At 42.8% G+C, this 8,997-nt stretch overlaps 1 protein-coding gene across 1 annotated transcript in view; it reads left to right on the top strand.

Moving 5' to 3' along the window:
- The first annotated feature begins 3,252 nt into the window (after positions 1 to 3,252).
- Positions 3,253 to 8,997, top strand: part of LOC103180398 (astrotactin-2) — a 390,078-nt gene continuing 384,333 nt past the window's right edge. Inside the window, exon 1 of the mRNA XM_042337318.1 lies at positions 3,253 to 3,275. The gene's annotated coding sequence lies outside the window, so the exon portion shown is untranslated. The remainder of the gene's footprint in view (positions 3,276 to 8,997) is intronic.

The raw sequence follows: 8,997 nt of genomic DNA, 5'->3' as shown, positions 1-8,997 counted from the left end.
TAAACATATTCAAGACTGAGAGAGATAGATTTCTTATTGCAAAAGGGATTAAGGGATATGGGGATAAGGCAGCATCAGGTTATTAGCTGGAGTTAGATTAGAAGATCAGCCATGATTGAATGGCGGGGCAGGCTCGAAGGGCCGAATGGCCTACTCCTGCTCCTACATGTTATGTTATATTACGTTTATGTTATTCGACGAACTGCAAATCTGCCACGGCGCCTCTTACATTGGGAGGACGCCACAAAACTTGCCTAAGGTTTCGCCCTCTGCCTGGAATTGAACCAAGGTCTCTCGCTTGCAAAGCGAGTGCTCTAACCACTGAGCTACGGGATTTACCCCCAAGCGCAGTGAGCGTGTGTGTCTTGCGGGTGGACGGGCCAGCCAATGTGGGCACAGCAATATCCCACAAACAGCCATGAATTGAACGATCAATGACATGATCGACTTGGGCATTGTCGACCAGGTCACGGGATAAACTCTGTCCTCTCCTCAAATAGTGCCCTGGCACCTTTCACGTCCATCTGAACAAGCAGACGGGAATGTGCTTTTCATGTCACATCTGAATGGCAAGGCCTCTAACAACACAGCACCCCCACCGCCCCCCCGCAGCACTGGATTAGAGCGTCAGCCTAGACTATGGGGCTCAAAGGCATTTTTTGTATGGGAGCCACGACCGACAGTTTTGATTTTAGCGCAGAACCACGACAGGACAATATTAGAAATGTCAGGGTAATGCTGTGTGCACAATACATTAAGCGTAAGATCATTATTATTTCATAAGGAGCTTAAAGCAAGCATTATCAATTCATGCTAAGAATCGTTCTTCTGGATTAAGAACAGTAAAAAAAAAATTGAAATGAAAGACACTCTATATTAACACATTTATCCAAGAGAAGTAGACAATGAAAATCTAATATTGGAAAATGAAAAAAGACAATAACTTATTTTCAGATTAAAATATTATGTAATGCATAATGCAAAACATGCATTATGTATCAGTCTGTCAGTGCAAATCATATTTCAAAAGAATTAAGATATTACTCAGCCGTAATGCAATATACATAATTCTGTAAGTAAACATTCTGTGGTTGTTTCTTTCCCTCGATGATCATTAGCCGTAATTGTAGAGGGTTGTTGCTTTTAAATACTTTAAAAAATATATCTGAATATAATAAATAATCATCCTCGTGTTTCATTCAACCGGCTCATCCATGTCATTGAAACATCTCAAAGCGCTTCACAGGATTTGCTGTTTAATTGCAGCGATTGTGCCTTTGTCAGTGAGCGTCGCAGCCAATTTGCACACATCAATGTCCCGCAAACAGCCCCGGGGCGAACGATCCGTTTGATACAATGGGAACTTTTCGTTGACTCTCAGAATGCGAATGTCTAGGGTCGGTGGGCCAAATGCTTAAGAAGAGGCAGGTGCGTTTGAATCACGTCTTCTTTCCAGCTTAGTGGAGGCACGGCCTCAGCAACATCAGAGAAACATACAGAAGCTGTGCTGGAGAAAACAGAGCAAATGGCATTTGAAATTGGATTGTCGGGTCCACTGAAGGTCAAGGCAAAAGTCTAAATACAAGTTAAAAGCAATTGCGGATCTGACTCCTGCTCTTTACCATACTGTAAGTTGTTCCTGTTGATCGAGCGGTTGCACATAGCTAAAGGGCTTGTGGATCAGCTTCTCCTGATTCAACTTGGCGACACGAATGAAACAGAGGACTGACTCTTGTGAGGTTACGACTATGTCTCATCCTGCTCAAAGACCAGAGGTCAGAGCAATGCAGCAATCAAATAGCATAATTTCCTGGTTCGACATTCAATAACCACAGGTTGTGCAGGCAGAAAATATCCCACTTTGTGCTTCCTTTACAGGGTGAAAGGTCAAAGAAATAGTTGGACAAATACAAGCAAGGAAGCTTTGGTCACCCTCCTAATCTCACCCTCCTTGCCCTCCACCCCGCCTGATCCCAAACCCCAGCTCGGATGCACATCCTCGACTGTCCAGCGCTTTGGGTCATCCCCCCAACTTGAGAGGTGCTGTACAAATGTAATTTGTTGTCGTAGACTTACAATGCGTTACTTGTTTGTGTTCTCGATAATAGGCTTCGAAAATAATATTTTTCTGCTTTACCTCAATGACCAAATCATGCTCTTGTTCCAATTACTTAGGAACCAGAAGCCGAGCATCAGATAATCAGAAGGAGTCCAGCTCCTCTTAAAAGATTTTAATCTTACCATCCTCGAGGGGGCTGAGTCACTTCCCCTGCAGTGATCCATATTTCCCCTGATTATTGCTGATTTCGACATGCAATTTTACTTTGTTCTGAATTACAAGCTTAAAGGCACAAACTGGCATTTGAATAAAATTAGATTAAAGGCACTTGAACAATCTGATTTTTCAATTTCAGATTATTTCCTGACTTTTGTCCATGCCCTCGCATACAAATCCCTCTACACACCCGGACCTCTCTAACTCTCCGATCTGCTCATATCCCAACACAGGCCTTCTGCAAAACATCTCCTCTCCCTGCCTGCCATCATCAGTGACTCAGCCTTCAGTCATGATGCTCCCAATCTCTGAACTCCTTGCCTCAATCCCTCCACCTCACCTTCCCCTTCGTGTCTGTAAATCACACCTTACCTCACCTATATTCACCTCCCATTCCACCTTCCTCTCCTCCCGGTGTCCGACCCCACCCTTCTGAAGTACTCCGAGACCTTATCTACATGAGGAATGCTGTATAAATCCAAGTTGCTGTTTTGTGACGAAGAGCAGACAGTGATTTTAATGCTTTCAACTTTAAATCAGAGAAAGGAACCGAGGTCTTCATCACCGCAAAAGTTAAACAGCCTTTAAAAACGTTTTTGATTTTCTTTCAAGTAAAGGGTCAAGAAAATTTTGTTCTTGAGAGGGTTTTAATCAGTATTTTGCCTGTAAATGATACAGTAAAAGTAAGCCAACTATAACAAATTAAGTTCTGGCTGAACAATTTCTGGATGCACAAGCGAAGTTCGTATTATCTTGTCTCCAGTCAGTGATTTAGATTACAGGGTCTCCTGCAAGTGTGTCATTTAGTGAGGCCAGTTAATTGGCTGACTATTTAATGCATTCAGAGCAAGAACATTGAAAAGTGCCATTGATGCTTTCCTTTTCTCTCACACAGCCTCCAGTCTGTTGTTCATCCGTCATTTTCATTAAAGGCTCAGGCCAAATTCAAATTAAGCAAACAGGTCCTGTCAAACCTCTAACTCACCCGGAGGCTGGAACAGTAAGTATGGACTTGTTTTCTTTGGTATGGGCTTTAACTGTATAATGTTCTAGTCTAACGCTGTTTTCAATTCCAGCAGCTGACATGCAGCATAATGGTGAGCATTTGGATTTGCAATGTTTGATATTACATACAGAAGGATAAGGGCATTGTTCAATTGCAAAATACATTGAACAAACAGAAACCATTGAATGTTCTTGGGTTTTAAAGCCAATTAGAAAATCTTGCACAAGTATAAGTTGAACCGAGGTCCTGTTGGCCTGTTCAGGTGGTTGTTGAAGATCCTGCTACAGTACCGGACAAGAGAAGAGAGTTTCTCCCAGTGTCCCCCGATCGCCCAAAGCAAAAAGTTGTTCATGGCTGTTTGTGGGACCTCGCTGTGTGCCATTTGGAAACAAGGTAATAATAATAATAATCCTTGCATTTGATACAGCGCGTTATCACATCTTCCAGACGTCTCAAAGCGCTTCACAGGATATTCTGTAAAGTGGAGTGGCTGTGTGTTTTGTGAGTGAAACGGAACAGCCAATTGTGCACAGCAGGTGATGGAGCAATGACTTGCCTGGACTGGTGCTGTTTGGCAAGCAATGCAACACCCAGTCAGTCGATCTGGAGTCCTGTAGCTCAGTGGCAAGAGAGAGAACTGAGTTCGATTCCCAGGGCAAAGTAAAATGTTGGGCAAGTTTCCTTACTCCACACGCCGCTGTTTACCTTGCAGTAAGTAGGAACCCAGTTATGAGTCGATTGGCGGATCGCTTTTCCGGGGGTAATAATTCCTTCAAAAGAACAGTAATATATTGGTCACTTCAATCCATGACTGTTTGTGGGGACGCTGCTGTGCACAATCGGGTGCTGCTTCTGTAAGGCGTGATAAAATGCTATATCAACTGCAAGGATTATTATCGTTAAAACCAGTCATCGCGAGATTGAATGAAAACTGGAGTCTAATAATAATGGGCGTTTGATAAGGAAAAGGCTACTGGACTGTCACTGAAATGTAATAATGTATTCCTGTGATCGCAGCTTCACATTCACATTAAAAACAAATTTCACACTCAGCACATCTCAGGAGGCTGTTAACTAACTACTGTCTTCATCTGAAAATCTACTATTCAGCAGTACTTAATGTCAATGGTGTCTTCTTCACGTTGACCTGCTCAGAAAGCTGACAGTGTGCCGAGGAATACGACAGTTAGAAACTTCTCCTTTCAGTCTGGGATACGACGTTTGGATCCAGTTGGGAAGAAATTTAACGCTTTGCATTCCTTTATTGCTGACACTTTTTGTACGTAGATGATTCGCAAATAATAATAATCTCTTACATTTGATGCAGCTCTGTTCGCGTCGGGAAGACATCTCAAAGCACATCACAGTGAATACTGTAAAGTTTAGCGATTGCGCATTTTGTAGCCGAACACGGCAGCCAATTTGCACACGTTCCGTGAATAGTCGTGAAGTGAATGACCGATTTTTATTGGGGGAATGTGGAAAACTCCCTTCAATTTTCAAATCGGGCCACGGGATCTTTCACGTCCACCTGATCAGACAGACAGGACTTGATCTCCTGTGAAAAGAAAGCTCCGAGCCCGATTTTGACACGGTTAAAATGATGACCGATCAGGCAGATGGTAAACAATTTTACTCTCGAGCCCGGCAGCGCAACCGAAGTAGAGAAAGAAATCACCTACTGCCTCTCTCTTCAAGCTAGGCGCTCGGTGCCCAGTGAAGAAAAGCAAAGTGGTTTCAAATTGATTTCTCATAAAGTAATGAGAAATCAATAAGCAAAGTGTTTGGTTTGAAGCTGCTTTATCTCTGCCCATTGAGATGCTAGCATGAATACGGAGAATTAAGTTGTTCTGCTTTGCAACTAATTACGAGGTGTATAGGTTAATAATAATAATCTTTGCGTTTGAGATAGCGCCTTATCACATCTTCGAGACGTCCCAAAGCGCTTCTAAAGCGAATTGACTGCACGTTTTGTGGGCGCAACACGGCAGACGATTGCATGCAGCAGGCGTCCCCACAAACAGCCGTGGTTAAGTTTGACGGACAAACTTTGTGAGCTCCAGAACCTTTGCGGTGTAAATGGCCATTCCTTCGACGTGAGCACAAAGCAACAGTAAATCTGAATCCAGGCAACGTTTATGGCCAGTGTGGCTGCTGTACGGTTACAGAGGGAGATACTGGAGAATATTCAACACAGTAAATCAACCCGGGTGCATTTATCATTGCTTTCCGCACAGCAAGACAACCTGTCTCCTGCAAGTTTTATTCTTTCACTTCAGCCATGTTCACTTCAGCAGTTGATGAGCCATCAACTGCTTGCTTTATCCCTTGTTTTTAATATAAAACACAGCCCGACATTTAGAATAAATAGAGAATAAATAAATGGCCCAACGGAACTCATGTCTACAAGATTAGATGTTTGACTGTTGTCACGTCTCCTCGCAATTAACTTGTGAGGAACACTCAGCAAAAGGTTGCCTGGTACCAATTTAGCACTTGATCCCTAATCATGAGCAGTGGCTCAAAGTAAGGCACGACTGAGCATGTGCCACAGGTAAATCTGCAGGTGAAGTTGATTGGCAGGGATGGCAACACTAGATGGAAGTCAGGGGTGCATTATTAATCCATCCAATCCTTCCCCCAATAGGTTTCCCTGGGAGCTCGGCCAACCTTTTGTGATTCAGGAACCGAACTTAATTAAGACACCTTTTCCTCATAAGTTGATTGCAGTCCAAAGCTTCCACTCATCAGGTTGGGTCAGGGAGAGAGGCTTCAATTTCCACGGTGAGTAATATTTTCAGGCCAACGTTGTATTTTATCCCTCCTTCGCTTTGGAATAAGGCTGTTGTTTTGTTTGCAGCATGGAGCCCAAACACAACCTCACACACACAAAAATATACTACTCTGACTTTCAAACCCACTCCCCTCCAATAGAAAAAATGTCCAAATCCTGTACTTCTGAACATTAAATGAAAATCTGGCACAAGATTGGATAAAGAGGGCCTTTTTTTTTAAAATTGGGCCGAGTGCCAAGTGTCACTTGAATTCAAAACAAAATCCAAGTTGTGAGGCGTGCGAAGGTGCTTCGCGCTTTAAGCGTGGCTTTGGCGAGAAGTATATAGGGAAGGGTGGGATGGGGAGTGCCATGGCTTTTGGCTCCATTATGTTGTAACTTCAAATTAATTCTTTCTGAGGAGCTTTGAGATGTGTGGTTTCTGGCAGAATTGTTTCATTGAGGTTGCATGCTCAAGAGCTTGCCTCCAGGTGACTTTTATCTGTTGAATTGCTCTCCACTGGCCCTTATTCAGTGCAGTTTATATAATGTTGCGGTTTCCATCCCACGTGTAGGAATTCCATCATCGGTAGCTTTTCGATTTGATTTTGAACCTCACTCATGAAAGCTCTTGTACTGGTCGTTGTTGATTTGGGAGATTTTTTTCTGAACGGACAGACAGAATCCCTGTTACCAGAAACTTTCAGGGTTGTGGAGGAGCAAAATGCATATTTTGGTTCAGATTTTTTTTGTAAAGGAAAGTTCTAGCATTTGACGCCTTGAAGCAGAGCTCTGTTTGTGCAGGTTTGGACATTGTACAGTATATTTTGCCCTGAATAGGTGCAACGTGATATTATAATGCTGGTTTTTCCTGAGAAAACATTCACTCAAACATTGAAACATCATCATCCCTCTGTGTGTGTGTGTGCGGACGGATAGCTGGCCAATCAATGTACATGGGAGCGATTCAATGTTATGAAGTTCCTTACTGGGTTTTTCTTGGCTGAATTTTTGGCAAGTTCGCATCTAATCCCGTTTTAAGTAAATCATTGAAGGCATTTGCTTCAAAACCCATTGGCAGAGTTTACGCTCGTGTTGGCTTGTGATGAATTTGAGTAAAATACGGTATGGTCACCATATTGATCTTTTGAAACCAATCTCGTCTTAAAATTACTTCCCCGACGGGAGAAAGTATTGCTGCTTTTCCGCCATTGTTAAACCGTTCCCTCGAATTTCCTTCTCCAAGCTCAGTTCCTCTCTTCCTCTGTCTCTCTCAACATTAGAGGAAAGCTTCGAACACAAATGTTTATTGGCACCGTGGCTAATTGCTGTCCCAAATGAAGTTAGGCAGGGTGTGTCCCTCCAGGGAGAAAATGCGCGTTCCATTCCAAACCTATGGAAATTTCCATGCATTGATGGCGCCCTATAGGGAACTCTCAGTCTGGTTTGGATACTCTTGCACTGTGATGAGTTTTCTGCGTGTGTTGGACACTCATCTGACCACAACCCACCCCCTCCACCCTTCCCACAAGAAATGGAGTCAATTTTCGTTTAACAGCTTACTACTTGGATGATAAAAGGGAAAGAAAACCGACCCAGGCAATTACAACCCTATTAGCCTTGCATCAATAACATGTCAAACTAATGGGATCTATTCTAAGTGACGAGCTGGAGGACCCTTGTACAGTAATAACGTAAGAAACGGAAACACGGCTCTTAAGGGTGAAAATTGTGCCTGACAAACCTCCTTGACTTTTTGAGCATGTAACCAATAACCTAATTCGTTGCACTTCCCTCTGACAGAGGATACAAAGACTTTTGATAAAGCTTTTGACAAAGTTCCATACAAGACACCTAATTAAGCTAAAAGTCGTAGGAAGCTTGGGTACAATGGAAAGCTGAACCGCAGTAGGAGGCCATTCACCCATTGTATTAGCAGCTCTGCCATTTATAATCTATAAACCATCTATAATCCCAATTCCCTTTTCAATGAATGTGGGCACTGGTCAAGTACAAAATTAATAATGGTGAACAGATGACTGACCTGATGTGGACAGTGAGCTCAGTAGCTCAAGGGCAGTTCTTGGATGTTTTTGAGTCTGATGCACACACAAGAAACCCCTAAGATACTGAGACCGCACAGAACTGGCAAGATACACTGACCGCACAACAGTAGGGGAATAGTAGCTTCACTTGCAAAGCGATTTGTGTAATGCAGTGGAGCAGGCTGGTGACAAATCGCAGTTAATACTGACAATGCTACCCGAGAGAGGAAACAAAGGAGAAGCATGCAATGAACGGAATTGAGTTGGAACAGTAAGAACTGAGCAATAACAGCCCTAATACTGTACATTAAGTGTCCAGTCAATGTGGGGAAAGAATGTGAAAAGAATGTGGAGGCTGAATAGAAAATGATAGAAATTATGCTGAATCTTTCAACGATGCATTGAAAAGCCCACGCTTAAAACACTGCTTTATCTGGCTCATGCATCACATTGAGTAAGCACCTGAGAAAGAATGAAGAGCACAACAAAACAGGAGTGAATCCCAATTGCAGGGGGGATGAACTATGAATTAATAACTTTCCCTGCATTTTGTATGGTGCCTGATCAGGGCGTTGAGAGGTCTCAAAGCACTTCATAGAATACATTGTAAAGTGAATTATTTTGTTGGCGAAACACACAGCAACGTCTCACAAACAGTTATGGATTGAGTGAGTAAGTAAGTTGAACTGTGTGGGATAGAAGAAATGTCAATTGCTGCCATTCTCGCTTCCAAGACCCCCTCCCTAAAGCGAGGGTTCACTTTGTAACATGTAGTTTACACTTCACAAACGTCAATCAACAAAAAATCAGAATATATTTCCCAGTTTCTTGCTTAAATCCTGCTTCTACACTGATACGGTAAATTACGAACAATGTTTGCAGATGTGAAGAGCGAGGA

The sequence above is a fragment of the Callorhinchus milii genome, unplaced genomic scaffold (assembly GCF_018977255.1).
Source record: "Callorhinchus milii isolate IMCB2004 unplaced genomic scaffold, IMCB_Cmil_1.0 Scaffold8, whole genome shotgun sequence".
NCBI classification, from domain to species: Eukaryota; Metazoa; Chordata; class Chondrichthyes; order Chimaeriformes; family Callorhinchidae; genus Callorhinchus; species Callorhinchus milii.
Note: the sequence above shows the minus strand (reverse complement) of the source record. Positions and strands in the feature narration are given on the sequence as shown.